Here is a 15,957-nt window from a genome sequence, read left to right as displayed (position 1 = left end):
ATACCTATCAAACCAGAATCACTTCCTGAGTAGATTTAACGGTATTCATCTGTCCATTTTGTTCGCCTATGTGGTGCAAAACACGGGTTGAAATTTTACACATACATTACCTTCGACCCAGCGACGAAATGGTTTAGAAATGGTAAATATCTGAAAGTAAGCGTTGTTCGCAACACGTATGCTACTTACAAAACGAGATATTCATTATACAACATACTGAACTAATGAGCTAAAAGAGGGACTTATGTAGTTCATTTGACTGAGCTGAGCTGAAAAGATTTTTTTTTATTTTTTAAACAAACAAACAAACTGCGAAACGTTTTGCTTGTCTGCAGTTACACCCAGCGTCTCTGGTGGGAATCGAACCCGCAACCCTCAGATTAATAGTTCAGCACACTATCGACTGGTCTAACGGGGCACCCTCAGTCACTTCACAGAGCTAATAAACCCAACTCTACATTATTTCACCACGAAATATAGAAAATCACGCGAACTAATTTCATGGCGATCGGTGTTTTATTTGGGTTTTTATTTACAATAGAATAATAAAAGTCATCAAAAATGCATTACATAACTCAGTAACTAGTGGTTGTATGACTTAAAAATGCGGGATTTACAATGGATGGTGTTGTTTTTGTTTTTAATAACTTGAAATTTTGTCATTTATTCTCACTTAGGTGGCATACATTATGACTTACTTAAAGCCATTGGTTTTTTTGTACTGGAAAATTGTAACGGCAAACAAAAAGGCACAATTTCTGCTTTTCATGGCTTTTTTTGATATTCTGCTCTTGGTTCTTGACGACGAAAAAGGCAAACATTATTCACAAAAAAAGGCATCGTATAAATACAAGGGGATTTTCGAGAGAAACAAAAAAAAAGAAATGACTTTAAATCAACATGTAAATGTCGCCTTAGTTAATGAACACTATAGAATAAAGTTTTTGTTTTGCTTCGAAAATGTCAAATTTCGTGCCAACAAAGCGTCATGTGCGGAAAGTTTTTTTACTTCTTTAATTTGAAAAAAAGTGCAGCTGAATTACACCGGAGCTTATGGTGAATGTGTTCCATCGATTTTAACTTGCGTGACTTGGTTTGTGCGTTTCAGAAGTGTAATGTACAAAACACAACCTCTGTATTGTGGCGAAATGAATCACCATTCCAGCGGCGTATCAAGTCAACAGACCTAAGAGATGTTATGTGTATGTGGTCATTTTGTTTAAGCAATTGCAAGGATTCTTTGGGACATGAAGATAGACGGTTTGGGAGCCTTTATACTGCTAGCTTTCAGTCTTTCGGGGTGGGTTCTTGTCTTCTACATACCCTAAAACACACATACTGGTTTGTACGAAAAATCATAATATTTTGTAGACTCCCTTGCCTCTGTTATATGGAATACAAACGAAGCTAATATAAGCGAACTATAAAAGAAACTGTAGTTTAGGACACCCAAGATGGTTTTGGGGCCATTGCCTCTTTACCCTCCCTACCTATGTTTTAGCGTTGGCTAGTTATGCTAAAACCCAAAAATGCCCTATTCCTATTTGATTCACATCCGTAAGAAATTAAATTCAATTTAAAGATTCATGTTAATTTAACAAATTTATTCACATTTCAAATAAAAAAAATAGTGTAATATGATGTAAGGAAAGAATCATTAATAACTAATTGTTAAAGAATTCAACAAAAAATACTAATAGTAATCCTAAAAAATTTATTGATCTTAATTAATATTGTCTAAATATATAAACATACTGATTATACTTGGGAATACGTCCCTTACTAGTATCCCTAAATTCCAAATCACGAAAAGCAAAAAAAATCGTAATAGTATAAAGATACATACATAAATATAAAAAATAGAGAAGCAAAAACCAAAATATAAATAAAACACATTTAATCAAACATGTTTGACTTCAATTGTTTTAGTTGTTGCTTCTATTGAGAAAAAAGAGAAATATGCAAGTAAAAAAAAAGAAATGTATGATCACTCACCAACTTAAATCAAATATATGTTGTTGTTTGTTGCGTTTGATGACGTAGAGGCCTCTTCGAACATCTGCATTTGTAGATTGTTTTGTTGATTTGCTTTTTACTGTGAACTCAAAAAATGGTAGTTACTTGCATATACCTATTTTATGGAATTTATGTTTAAATTAATATTAATGTAAAAATAAGTATTTCATTTTGTTTATACATACCATACCTATGCTTATTTTAAATATATTTTCTTAACTTATAGTAATAATTAATTATGGTTAGATAACTTGGTGCAATATTTACTGTGATAATAATACGTAATTGATCTGTGATATAAAACTAGTGCAATAACTAAACTTAACATTATTAGATTTTAATTAGATTTTTAAACATTATTTTTAAACTTTTTAAGAACAATTTAGATGTAATCAAATTTTAGATTTAAAGCATGATTTTAGATTTTTTAGATTTTAGGTAGATTTAAATTTGTTTTATATTTTAAGCACTAAATTTAAAATCAGTAAAAACAAAATTATAAATTATTTTAAATTTTTAACATTTTTTTTTTTTTTAAAATTTTGAACAAATTTAGAATTGATAAAAAAAACTGTATTAGATTTTAACGTTTAAAAATTTGTGACATTATCTAACCATATCTATATGTAGAAAGAATTTAAATTTAAAAAAAAAAACTGTGGATATCTGATGAGACTTCAGAATGTATATTATCTGGTAAAAGTTTATGTTTCTGTTGCATGCACTATATATGATGTCACGGTGACCTTCCTTCTTGCGTTTTTTGTTCTCTCTTCTAGTTTGATCTTCACTTTTCAATTTGTATTATTTAGCTGATCTTTTTATTTAACATTTATTTTGTGTTAAATCTCATGTTTAAAGCTTGAAATTATGTGACGTCACTCAAGCTAACGGTCACTCTTAATGTTTCTCACAAGATTACCAAATATAATATGTGCAGTTGAGTTGAAAAATATAGCACACATTAATGTTGAGGTTAAATAATCAACCCCAAAACTGTTGCAAATCTATTGAAATTATTCTCAATTAGAATCCAATAAAATTTATGTGAAAATAAAGATTTACCTTGGATTGTAAAGATGGGTTTAGGAAAATATAAATTTTGTCTCTCCGAGCTTAACCTCTCCAGATCACTGGATAAGTGGAGGTCACAAATGTGGAGATCCAAATAAACTATCTCGCTTTAATCTATACAAAATTCATATTAAAGTTTTTATCACTAATTTTATAATCTAGTTTAATTTTTATTTAATTAGATGTAATTATGATTTTTACCTTTTTTAAACACTTCTCGTTGAAATTTATAAAATTTGAATAAGTTTCAATATGAAAAAAAAAATACTAACTGTAATTACTTGTTTTTTTTTTTTCTTTCAAAAAAATATACAAACTTCACTGATCACTATATTCCAATGTTGCGTGTGTATTCTTTAAAAGACAAAATTGAAAAGAAATATTTAACACTTTACTAATAGACAATTAGCCTCTCATTATGCACATACATGCGTACATACATATCTAACTAAACCGATAAAAGTGCTGACAAATTAGTGCGATAAGTTTAGACAAAAACCTCAAATTAAGTACTGTATGCAACTTAAACTGTTCACACTGAGAGCTTAAATGATTCTTGGTAGATCAGTATTATATATTTTTATTTATCAAATTAAAAATTTTATTTATCAAAATTTTATTTATTTGTTATGATTGTATATGTTAAAATTTTATTTATTTATTTATTATAGTCTTATTTATTACGGTTTTATATAATATAAAAAACATAGCTACTATAAGAAATATGTTAGATATTTAAACATGCTAGGTGGTCTAATTAGAAAGAATTTTTATTATATGGTAATGTTCACCACAAAACCGCATAATACTTGCATTTTATGCAAAAGTATTAGGAGGAAAAAGAACATTACTCCCTTAAGTCCTTTGCATGAAAAGTACCAACTACCTTTCCGTCTAGATCCTCTAAAATATAATAATTTTGTCCGACTTTCTCTTTGACTTTAGATTTTATATATAAGGGTGCAAACTTAGAGTTAAATTTTTTCTCGAAATTACTCTGTGAGAAATTTTTGCGATATACAATTTGACCTACTGAATAGGTGACTGGGCGTGCTCGTAGGTTGTATTGTTTTTGATTTATCTGATAGGCATCAGAAATGTGCTTTCGAAGTTTGTTTCTAATGATAGATAAACTATCATCTCGTGACAGTGGAGATATATTTTCATTCAACATGCTAACATTTTTCAAAAGCTTATACGAATCTCCATGTGTTATCATGTCTTGTCCAAAGACAGCATGATAAGGCGATGTTTGTATAGCTTGATGAACAGTATTTCTCAACGCACAACTGATGGAACTTAAATTCTCATCCCATAACGTTTGGTCCTTTTTTAAATATGCACGAATCCCTGCTATCAACGAACGATTTACACGTTCGGACGCGTTTGATTGTGGCGAATACACCGCAGTGTAAATATGATTAATGCCAAGTTCTGTAAAAAACGCGTTTAGCTCGTTAGCTTTAAATTGGGAACCGTTATCACTGATAATGTGCTCTGGGATACCATACGTGTGAAAAATTTGTTCTAGTAAAAACGTTTGAATAGAGGAAGAAGTAAATTTTCTCATTGGATATAACCAATGAAATTTGGTCAAATGGTCTAGTACTATTAACAAACCTATATTACCCCTCTTACTTCTCGGGTAAGGGCCTAATAGGTCTATATATAGACGTTGAAAAGGGCGAGTAGATATTGCTTGTTTTCCCATTTCCGGTCTAGTAATAAAATTGGGTGACTTTGTAGTTTTGCAGACCTCACATTTACGGATATAATTTCGGACATCCATGACAATTCCAGGCCAGTAAAAATTACGACGAATAACATTTAAAGTTTTACCCATACCACTGTGGGACGATATGGCCGAGTCATGTGCTCTAGATATTACTGCCTCACGTAAAAGTTTCGGTACCCACAACTTCCAGGCTTCTTGTTGTTGCATTTCGTCGCCAGTGTAATGTTCTGTTCGAACATATATATATTTTTCCATGACTTTCAAATCAGGATATTTTGAAGCATTTCCTTTGATTTTAGCAATTAGTTCGACATAATCTTGATCTAGAAAATGTTCAGAATCGAGGTCAATTTCGGGCTCAGCCAGTTCAACACCGGAGACTTCATTACAGTGTATCCGAGAGAGGGCATCTGGCACAATATGGTCTTTGCCTTTTCTGTGGCGAATAGTAAATTTGTAGCCTTGAAGTTTGAACATCCACCGGGCAAGTCTCCCACTGAGCTCACTTTGCCTCATTAGCCACACTAGACTAGAGTGGTCAGTAATCACTTCGAACTCTTGCATCTCGATGTAACATCTAAATCTATTAATCGCCTCTATTGCTGCCAAACACTCTCTTTCGGTTACACTATAATTGCGTTGTGCTGTATTCAGTTTTTTTGACATGAACGCGATTGGTTTTTCATCTCCGTTGTTGTCTAACTGAACTAAAACAGCACCAATACCGAAATCACTAGCATCGCAATGTATGAAGAACTTTTTGCTAAAATCAGGATTAGAAAGAATGGGGGCTGAGGTAAGGAGAGATTTAACGTGCTGAAATGCCTTTTGTGCCTCATCTGTCCAGCAGAATTTCTTCTTGGTGGACAATACTTCCGTAATAGGAAAAACTACAGTGGAAAAATTAGGGACAAATCTCCTATACCAGCCTGCAATGCCTAAAAACCCTCGAACCTGTTTTATATTTTTCGGAACAGGCCAAGCTAGTATAGCTTCAACTTTTTCCGGGTCCGTTTTTATACCTCCATTACCGATTACATAACCCAAGTATTTTGTTTCTGTAACGCAAAATCTAGATTTGGAAATATTCAAAGTTAAGTTTGCCTTTCTAAACTCCTGGGCAATTCTAACTAGGACAGATAGATGTGTTTGAAAGTCCTCTGAGACAATCACAAGATCGTCCAGGTAACCAAAGACGCACTGTTTTAGGTCTGGTGGAATCAGTTCGTCCATGAGACGACACATTGTTTGCGGCGCATTACAGAGCCCGAAAGGCATTACCTTAAACTGGTAAAGGGGCCTACCAGGGACTGTAAACGCCGTAAGAGGTTTTGCTTGATCGGCTAGGCCGATCTGCCAATATGCATCCTTTAGATCCAACTTTGAAATTAGGTTTGCTTTTGGAAGTCTCGCAAAAATTCCCTCGATACTCGGAAGGGGATATGCATCCTTTTCGGTCACTTGATTGACCTTCCTGGCATCTAGGCACAGGCGGACTTTATTAGGTTTGACAACCAAGCGCATGGGAGAACTCCAAGGTGATGACGATTGCTCAATCACCCCTAAAGCCAGCATTCGATCTATTTCTTTATACATCAGTTTCTCCACTGCAGGAGAAACTGGATAGAACCTTTGTTTTATAGGCGTGGCATTGCCAACGTCTATATCATGCTTAATTAAGCTGGTTCTGCCCAAACCCTGTGTTTCAAAATTGGGGAATAGAGCTATAATAGCTTCTAACTGTGAATTTTGGCTAGGAGTTAATGGGTATTTGTGTTCGTCAGAACTAACGTCAGACTTAATGGTGTTTACGGACAAAATATCGGACGATTTTTTAAAATCGGACAAATCAGAAGGACAGCTAATTATCGCGGATTCAAACAAATCCGGAGCTAACTCGAATAACCTCCAAAAATCTAAACCTAAAATCAAATTTTGAGAAAGTGATGGAACAATCCATATTTTCATTTTACGAATCTGATTCCTAAAACAAACATCTACTTGCAAAAAACCTACTACCCTTTGTAGCTTTCCGTCTGCGGTTTTAACGAAAGACTTAATTTTATTAAATTGTGTTAAATGAGAAAAATCAGTTTGTGCAAATTCACCACCAATACATGTAATATTGGCACCAGTATCCAGAAGACCTAATTGTGAATAGTTTAAAAAATTAACATTTGCATAAAATCTTTTATCATCACAATTATTTACCACAGTGGAAACGGTGTAATTACATGTAAGTTTGCGCATTTTGTAAAAACGTCTAAGACGAATTGTCGAACGTTTGCTTTTAAACTTATTGTGAGATTTTATAGAGGAAACGTTAAATATCTCATTTCTTTTTAAAATATATTGATGCCATCTTTCATGGTACGGACGTATCGGGTATAAAATATTTTCGGTGCATAGATCAGTTACGTTGGAGCGTTTAAGAATTTGTAAATTTTCAAAAAAATCATTATTTAAATTAGAATTATTGGTTTTATTGGAATGCTGAGTCTGGTTTACGATTTGTGTGGTGGTGCAATTGGGCGTTGAAAGTTTTTTGAACCCATATTTTTGGAAATACATTTCTGGCACTGGGGTTTATATGTATTTTTGGCCCCACAGCCGTAACAAAAAATGGTTTTTTCACTTAGGCAATCTTGCCAGTGATGACCTACGTCATCGCAATTCCAACACTTGTTTGTGGTTGCCTGCTGTATAGCATCAACAACGAGTTCAGTATCAGGGGATGCAAAAAGGTTTGTACTTTCTGGTAAATCTAATTCTGCGACATTACGACGCGGATAAGGTTGGTTAAATGGTTTTTGAGGAGCATTTTTGCGGAAATAATCATCGCTCATGAGATTTTCCCTCATTTGTACTAACTTTCTCAAGTGAGCAATTGAATAAATGGGGACATAAAGTAATTCGTGACGTATGTCTGGTCTTAAATTTTTCGTCAAAATTTCAATTAGCTCACTCTCGGGAATGCTAGTATCAAGACGGTCAATAATAACGGATATGGCCTCAAAAAATGTATCGAAAGATTCGCCAGTTTTCATTTTACGATTTCGCAATTCTTCGCGTAAATCAAAGTTTGATTTAAAGTCTTTGTACTGATATTTTATTGCCACGCAAAACTCATTCCATTGGATATTGTCCACCTGTTTGTGGTAGCGCCAATACCAATCACGCGCTTTCCCTGACAACAAAATATGCAGATTTTTGCATATAATGGAGAAATCATTATTAAAATTATCTCTTGTTAATGAACGAATTCTGTACAGAAACTCATCCACTGTTAAACCGTTTAATGACCCGTCAAATTTCAAATTCCAATTCTGGATAATTGAAGTAACTTTGTCGGCACGTATATTAACATTGTCACTATTATTAGAAAATGCAGATGGAAGTCGATTCACATTGCTATGTACATTAGGGGGTAGTTGAAATTGAGGTGTTCGTGGAACATTCGGTATTTGTGCTTGAGCATTCGTGTTTTGACCACTATTCGGTACAATATTTAAATTTTCTAAAATTCTGACAATACTTGTCTCAATAATTTGAGTAAGTTGTGAAGGGTTAATATTAAAATTGTCTTGGCAACGATTTCTATCATTTGATGTATGATGTACATCGGGGAACATATTCTGTGTGTTCTGAACAACACGATTTGGACTAAAAAATATATATGGATTTTCATCATCTGTTTGAATAGGAACGTTGCTAGAATCTAATTGGAGATTTTCTCGAAATAAGTTTTTTGTAACATTTCGGGTATTATATCTTTTACTCATCGCGCCACGTCCTTTTCCTCTGACGTTTGCATTGGCTTTTGACTTAGGATATGTTTTCGACAAATTTTGAATATTGAATTTTTTAAGATCTGCAAGATCACATGGTTTATGACATTCAGGGCATTCAGCAGCCTGTGACAGAGATGCCTCTATACACATCCTGTGAAAAACATGACTACAATTAGTCAAAATTAAACAGTCTTGTGTTTCTAACATCAATTCGCTACAGATTATACAATTCAACACATCGTTTGTAGCAGGTCTTGAAACACTGGGTATATCATCCCTAGGTGGAACGGCAGCGGAAACTAGTTCTGAAGGTGTACGTTCTAACGACATTTTAAATATTGATTAAAAATTGCTAAAGAAAAATAATAACAGTAACAAATCCTGTTATTACGAATATATATGTATATGAATATAGGTACAATTGTTTATACAAAACAATTAATCAAACAAAATTTAATAAATTAATTGGTAAAAAAAACAAATTAAAAAAAATTTTTTTGATAACAAACAAATCAGGTTTTATAATTTCTTACGATAATGATGTGAATAAAAAATAGAATAGGAAAACGTTTCGCAAATAGTTCGTATTTATATAGAAAAAATAATAAACTATGGAGTTTACTAGAAAAAGTTAGTTCTGATTATTTAGAACAACAAAAAAGCAGGATATAAAAATGCAATCAGCTAAATTTATATAGTTCCGCACTATTTAGGATATGAATATCAAAATACAAAATAACAAAACATAAATCATTCTAGCAGACTTGTCAGCAAAAGCAAAAATTTAATAAATTAATTTCCGTTTTTAGTAAAAAAGAACTCTAAGGGAATTTTCGGTCGCCATATTCGATTGTATATTATTCAAATAGACGAATATCCAGAAAATTATTAAAGTTTATTTTATTAATAACATCAATATATTTATGAAATTGAAGCAATTACAAAATAATGGAAAAAAATATTGCTAGTAAGTTGGAACCTATGGGAAATTAAATCCTATGGGAAATGAAATCCTATCGGAAATGAAATCCTATCGGCCCCACGTTGGGCGCCAAATTATGTAATGTACAAAACACAACCTCTGTATTGTGGCGAAATGAATCACCATTCCAGCGGCGTATCAAGTCAACAGACCTAAGAGATGTTATGTGTATGTGGTCATTTTGTTTAAGCAATTGCAAGGATTCTTTGGGACATGAAGATAGACGGTTTGGGAGCCTTTATACTGCTAGCTTTCAGTCTTTCGGGGTGGGTTCTTGTCTTCTACATACCCTAAAACACACATACTGGTTTGTACGAAAAATCATAATATTTTGTAGACTCCCTTGCCTCTGTTATATGGAATACAAACGAAGCTAATATAAGCGAACTATAAAAGAAACTGTAGTTTAGGACACCCAAGATGGTTTTGGGGCCATTGCCTCTTTACCCTCCCTACCTATGTTTTAGCGTTGGCTAGTTATGCTAAAACCCAAAAATGCCCTATTCCTATTTGATTCACATCCGTAAGAAATTAAATTCAATTTAAAGATTCATGTTAATTTAACAAATTTATTCACATTTCAAATAAAAAAAATAGTGTAATATGATGTAAGGAAAGAATCATTAATAACTAATTGTTAAAGAATTCAACAAAAAATACTAATAGTAATCCTAAAAAATTTATTGATCTTAATTAATATTGTCTAAATATATAAACATACTGATTATACTTGGGAATACGTCCCTTACTAGTATCCCTAAATTCCAAATCACGAAAAGCAAAAAAAATCGTAATAGTATAAAGATACATACATAAATATAAAAAATAGAGAAGCAAAAACCAAAATATAAATAAAACACATTTAATCAAACATGTTTGACTTCAATTGTTTTAGTTGTTGCTTCTATTGAGAAAAAAGAGAAATATGCAAGTAAAAAAAAAGAAATGTATGATCACTCACCAACTTAAATCAAATATATGTTGTTGTTTGTTGCGTTTGATGACGTAGAGGCCTCTTCGAACATCTGCATTTGTAGATTGTTTTGTTGATTTGCTTTTTACTGTGAACTCAAAAAATGGTAGTTACTTGCATATACCTATTTTATGGAATTTATGTTTAAATTAATATTAATGTAAAAATAAGTATTTCATTTTGTTTATACATACCATACCTATGCTTATTTTAAATATATTTTCTTAACTTATAGTAATAATTAATTATGGTTAGATAACTTGGTGCAATATTTACTGTGATAATAATACGTAATTGATCTGTGATATAAAACTAGTGCAATAACTAAACTTAACATTATTAGATTTTAATTAGATTTTTAAACATTATTTTTAAATTTTTTAAGAACAATTTAGATGTAATCAAATTTTAGATTTAAAGCATGATTTTAGATTTTTTAGATTTTAGGTAGATTTAAATTTGTTTTATATTTTAAGCACTAAATTTAAAATCAGTAAAAACAAAATTATAAATTATTTTAAATTTTTAACATTTTTTTTTTTTTTAAAATTTTGAACAAATTTAGAATTGATAAAAAAAACTGTATTAGATTTTAACGTTTAAAAATTTGTGACATTATCTAACCATATCTATATGTAGAAAGAATTTAAATTTAAAAAAAAAAACTGTGGATATCTGATGAGACTTCAGAATGTATATTATCTGGTAAAAGTTTATGTTTCTGTTGCATGCACTATATATGATGTCACGGTGACCTTCCTTCTTGCGTTTTTTGTTCTCTCTTCTAGTTTGATCTTCACTTTTCAATTTGTATTATTTAGCTGATCTTTTTATTTAACATTTATTTTGTGTTAAATCTCATGTTTAAAGCTTGAAATTATGTGACGTCACTCAAGCTAACGGTCACTCTTAATGTTTCTCACAAGATTACCAAATATAATATGTGCAGTTGAGTTGAAAAATATAGCACACATTAATGTTGAGGTTAAATAATCAACCCCAAAACTGTTGCAAATCTATTGAAATTATTCTCAATTAGAATCCAATAAAATTTATGTGAAAATAAAGATTTACCTTGGATTGTAAAGATGGGTTTAGGAAAATATAAATTTTGTCTCTCCGAGCTTAACCTCTCCAGATCACTGGATAAGTGGAGGTCACAAATGTGGAGATCCAAATAAACTATCTCGCTTTAATCTATACAAAATTCATATTAAAGTTTTTATCACTAATTTTATAATCTAGTTTAATTTTTATTTAATTAGATGTAATTATGATTTTTACCTTTTTTAAACACTTCTCGTTGAAATTTATAAAATTTGAATAAGTTTCAATATGAAAAAAAAAATACTAACTGTAATTACTTGTTTTTTTTTTTTCTTTCAAAAAAATATACAAACTTCACTGATCACTATATTCCAATGTTGCGTGTGTATTCTTTAAAAGACAAAATTGAAAAGAAATATTTAACACTTTACTAATAGACAATTAGCCTCTCATTATGCACATACATGCGTACATACATATCTAACTAAACCGATAAAAGTGCTGACAAATTAGTGCGATAAGTTTAGACAAAAACCTCAAATTAAGTACTGTATGCAACTTAAACTGTTCACACTGAGAGCTTAAATGATTCTTGGTAGATCAGTATTATATATTTTTATTTATCAAATTAAAAATTTTATTTATCAAAATTTTATTTATTTGTTATGATTGTATATGTTAAAATTTTATTTATTTATTTATTATAGTCTTATTTATTACGGTTTTATATAATATAAAAAACATAGCTACTATAAGAAATATGTTAGATATTTAAACATGCTAGGTGGTCTAATTAGAAAGAATTTTTATTATATGGTAATGTTCACCACAGAAGTGGTGATTTTGATACGGTAGAAAAAAATCGATCAGGCCAGCCAAAAAAGTTTGAAGATCCAGAGTGAAGATTGCTTTCAGAATAAACAAGAGCTTGCAAAATCATTGTCAGCTACTCAAGCAGCAACTTCAAAATATTTGCGAGCGGCATTATTCATCCAAAAGCAGGGAAATTGGTACTATACCAATTGAAGCTGAGAGACCTTGAAAGAAAATCATTTTTGTACCGAATCATTATTTGCAATAAAAAATAGATCCACGATAACTCGAAGCGTAAGAGATCGTATGTTAAACCCAGCCAAATAGCCAAATCCACACCAAAGCCAAATATATATGGCGCTAAGGTAATTCACTGTATTTGGTGGTAGAAAAAGGGTCCTATCTATTATGAGCTGCTGAAATCTGCCCAGAGCATCACATACCGAATGCAACTGATTAATTTGAAGCGAGCATTGGCCGAAAAACGACCAGAACATGCGGCCAGATATGAAACCGTAATATTGCATCATAACTACGCTCGGCCACAAGTTGCATTGCCTATAAAAAACTATTTATTTGGGAAGTTGTACATTACCCGCTTTATAATTCAGACCTTGTCGTATCCGACTACTATTTTCTTTGGATCGATGCAGAATGCTCTCTCTGGGATACGCGTCACTTCAGAACAGAGTATTCGAAATTGGCTTGATTCGTTCTTGACACCAAAAGATGAACAGTTCTTTTGGCTCGGAATCCATTTGTTACCCGAAGAATGGAAAAATTTCACAGCTAACAATGGCCATATTGTTTTAATGTCCTAATATTTCACAATGGTTTAAAGATATTGATATTGCCTTTCAAGCAAAAAATTTCCTAAAATAATACTACTCTCTATGGTATGTTTATTGTGCTATCGTAACCAGCCAGCAGAGACCTTCGCCGAATGGCTAAGATTCGGTTAAGTCGAGCCGGCTGGTCGTGAAATATTAGGACATTATGCCAATATGACATGATAGGAGACCTTGTGAATTGACCAAATATAATTAAAAATAATTACCCATTCTAATGACTTTTACCAGATTAAAAATAAAACAAGAAAGTATGGTCGGTCAAACCCGACCATATAATACGCTACACTAAGTAAGAGAGCAAAAAAAATTTTTCTTTAAAATTTCATTAATTTATATTTTTGAGTGATTTTCGGAAGTGGGCCTTATATGGGGGCTATGACCAATTATGGACCGATCTCCATGAAATTAGATCGTGTGATTTATGTCTATATTAGAGTTAACTATGTTGAATTTTGTATGTTGAATTTTTTTTAAGCGATTAATGCAAGTTAAAGTGATTTTCGGAAGCGGGTCTATATGGGAGCTATGACTAATTATGGACCGATCGTAACAAAATTTTATGACATGAATTTTGTGTATATAAAACTTATTTGGAGCGGAATTTGTGGAGATACGTATATAAATTAAACATTTATGACCGATAAAGTCCAATTTCGGGAGGACATTTGTATGGGGGCTAGGTGAAATAATGGACCTATTTCAGCCAGTTTCAATAGACTTGGTCCTTGTGCCGAAAAAATAATATGTATCAAATTTCATCGAAATATCTTCAAAATTGCAACCTGTACTCTGCGCACAAGGTTTACATGGACAGCCAGCCAGACGGACATCGTTTAATCGACTCAGAAAGTGATTCTAAATCGATCGGTATACTTTAAGGTGGATGTTACACCAATATTTTTGGGCGTTACACACATCTGCACTAACGCATAATTCCCTCACCACTATGGTGGTGTAGGGTATAAATACATATTTCATACATATTTCTGCAGTACTCAGTAAGGCAGAATCAAACTTTTTTTAAATCTGGCATAAGTTCGGGATAATTGACGTGGGCATATCCAAGGAGTATTCAAGTTTAAGTTATTAAAATGGACCCTATAAATGCTCCAGGGGCGGAAGCTCAAAGTAAGTTACCTTCGACATGTAAAATTTTTAAACACGTGCCATTTTTTTGTATCCCATCAGATTTCAAATATTTTTGGAAAGCGCTGATATAGGTTTTGAAAACTTTTTCACTTGCTCTTTTTCATATTTTTTTTTTTTTTTGTATACATTTACTTAATATTTTATTCAATAAAAAGTCAAATATTTTTGAAGGACTGAGTTTTAAAAGTGGCAAAAGAATAGCATTTGTAGGGTTCATTTTAATAACATAAACTCAAATACTCCTTGGGTACGCCCTTTTATTATTTTATTCGGTTCAGACCAGCCGTTTAGAAATACCAATGAGGAGTTGCAGAAAAAATTTTACTTTTTCGCATTTTTTGACAATCAAGATAGCAACATTTTTTTACTAAATAAATGGGTTCTAAAAAAATTGGTGCTTAACAAAACATACAACTCTAATATAAAACGACAAAAATAATAAGGGTACTCATTTAAACGCTTAAGTTTCCCATTTGTTCAATTGTGCAAATTTGCGCGACGTGTTTCATGAACCCACCTTTTCAATTTTGTGCAAGTTTATACATTAAATTTCTCTCTATGATACAAATGTCAAATAAAAATAAATTCAACAAAAGTCTTAAAAAATAAATTTTCAAATTGTATAAATTTTAATTTTAAAAATGTTGAATGAAAGTTAAATCTTTGGAACAAACGGTGATATACATAGTTTGTAAGATTTTATTTATGTTCTAGCTGTTGGTTAATGCTTTCATATACAATGTCATTTAATACAATCATTCTGTTCTAAAGTTACACAATTTTCACATGCTCAAAATTTTTATATTTTATTTGATTTTTATTTCTTATTAATAAAAGTAAACAAAAGCAGCTGATTCATCAAATGCACAATAAATTCAAGTTTGCGAGTCTAAATTGTGGCGCAAACTTATCCGAGTTGTGCAAACGAATTTCCATACATTTTTTGACAGTTCATTTGCGAGAGTATAAAAATGCACAGATTGCACAGTTACGAGTCATATAAGCGTTTACATGAGGACCCTTAATATATTTAATTTCAATGTGTAATTTGTTTATATATTAGATCAGGATTATTAACATTCAATTAAAATATTATCGTTTAAAAAAATGGCATAAAAAACATGCTTTTTAATTTTGTTTTTAACAAAACGTATATTTTTCTATTTTATTTTTTAACAAAAGGTTCTTTTTCCAAAACATCCTTAACACTAAATGTGGTGACTTAATGCAATTAGATGTATCTATTGATAAATAAGAGACTTATTACCATTTCCAGGTTCATGCTGTTTTTTAAGAGGCCATTTAATAAGACTTAATTTCCCAAAAATTTTAAATCAGCAAAAAAGTACTTTTTGTTCTGCGGCTCCTCAAATATTCTTTAATATTAAGCCAGGAGCTCAACAACAGCAGATTTTTAAACCATAAATAGTTTTTAGCATTTTCAAATAAGTTCTTGAGATAAAACTGTTAAAAAACAACCTTTTTAATAAAATCTAAAAGTAGAAATTTACAAAAATGTTTGCCGA

Source organism: Calliphora vicina, chromosome 1 (genome assembly GCF_958450345.1).
Source record: "Calliphora vicina chromosome 1, idCalVici1.1, whole genome shotgun sequence".
NCBI lineage: Eukaryota > Metazoa > Arthropoda > Insecta > Diptera > Calliphoridae > Calliphora > Calliphora vicina.
Note: the sequence above shows the minus strand (reverse complement) of the source record.